Below are 1,771 nucleotides of genomic sequence, written 5' to 3'. Positions count from 1 at the left end.
TATCAAATCATTAAGAAGGAAATGAGCAGTCTTCACTAAATTAGGCATTTCTGTTTGTACACTTAGAATTTAAATGTGAGGCTACCACCATTAGAAAGTAGACTTCTGGGGCTTCAATTTAGACCCAAGAACCACCTTAGACCAAGTCCAAATAAGGGAGATATGCCCATTTGAAGTTGAGCTTAAGAGCAGATTTTGTTGATCCATCCCGAGACAGCCTTCAGTAAATTAGGCATATCTCTTTGTACACTTGGAATTTAAATGTGAGGCCTCCACCATTGGAAAGTAGACTTCTGGGGCTTCAATTTGGACCAAAGAACTGCCTAAAACCAAGTCCATATGGGGGAGATATGCCCATTTGAAGTTGGGCTTAAAAGCAGATTTTGTTGATTCGACCCAAAATAACAATAGCCCATTTTTCTTGGTTTTGGTTCGGTTGGGACAACCCATTTACCCATTTTTTGAGCCATTCAAGTGCATCCACTCATCCTCCATTATACCTAATCATCCTCCATAGTCAAAAAGATATTTTGTTTGTATCCATAAAGGAGTATCCCATGCAACCACCTTTGAAAATTTGCCCTCCTATCACATTCTTGTCTCCCACCTTGTCTCCCACCTTCTTTTTGACCTTTACTCTCCCTCATTGCCTATATAGAATGATCATATTGTAAGAGAGGAGGAGGACCACGAAATTGAAGAGAAATGAGTGAGAAAAGAGTGAAAAAAGAGAGAAAATTTGAGTTGTTTAGCCAAAAATATTTCTATCTTCCATATACACCCCATACCTTCCATAGCTACTGAAATTCCTCATTTCCATACACCAAAATCACTCCAAAAATTCTGATATAGCCAAAGATCAATCGCCTCGATCATAAGGAAGAATGTTTAGTGATTGAAAGTGAGAAAAACTTGAGAGTTAGCCACTTTCCATACCACAAACTCCATAAACTCCATAATTTCGAATTGAGGATTTGAGAACACACTTCCTACACTTGAGGGTGATCAAGAGGAAGTTTGGAAATCAAGAAGTTCAATCTTTCTTTGGAAGGTGAATTTTTAATCTTTCATTTTCTTATATTTTATATTCATATTCTTGCTTCTTATTTCATTGTGTTTTGTTATAATCCAAGTAGTTTGTTTATCTCATATTTATTTTCTTACTTTATATTTCATAGTGTGTTGTTATAATCCTAGTGGTTTGTTTCGCTCATAATTATTTATTTATTTATTTTTATTCGCATACTTTAATTTCATATTAGTTTTGTTGTAATCTTGCATGTTTTACCTCATATTTATTTTTTATTTTTTTCGTGTATTAGTCTCATATTAGTTCCGTTATAATCTTGCATATTCTATCTTATATTTGTTTTATTGCTTCAGGCTTATATTGTGAGTTTGCACTTTTTTTTATTTTATTTTTCTTTTCTTTTTTAATCTAACCGGTAGTGGTTAGTTGAGCCACCTACATATTTTTTTGTTTGTTCCTTTTCTTGGTTTTGCAACAAGACAGGTTTTGCTTGGCCTAGTTCGCCGGCCGGCCTATTTGGCCGGTCGGTTAGCTTCTTCCGAACAAGATGGCGTAATCTCCCAATATTGACCAATTTCCGCCGGCGGTTCTAAAGAACATGAAGCTTTTATTTTATTTATTTATTTTATTTTGAGTGTATTGTGAGGTTTTTATTTTGTTGTAATATTCTCCTCATCCCTCTCTAATTTGGTTTGTAATTATTCTTTAAATGTTGTAATAATTCCCCGCCCCTCTTCTTTC

General features: G+C 34.8%; 1 long non-coding RNA gene across 1 annotated transcript; it reads left to right on the top strand.

Moving 5' to 3' along the window:
* Nucleotides 1-684: 684 nt before the first annotated feature.
* Nucleotides 685-1,771, top strand: LOC145792854 (uncharacterized). The gene is made up of 2 exons (XR_014332917.1): nt 685-1,051; nt 1,514-1,771. It is a non-coding gene; the product is annotated as an uncharacterized LOC145792854 (long non-coding RNA).

Source organism: Camellia sinensis, chromosome 1, assembly GCF_055761805.1.
Source record: "Camellia sinensis isolate YWXY chromosome 1, ASM5576180v1, whole genome shotgun sequence".
NCBI classification, from domain to species: domain Eukaryota; kingdom Viridiplantae; phylum Streptophyta; class Magnoliopsida; order Ericales; family Theaceae; genus Camellia; species Camellia sinensis.
This window is presented reverse-complemented; position numbering and strand designations above follow the sequence as displayed.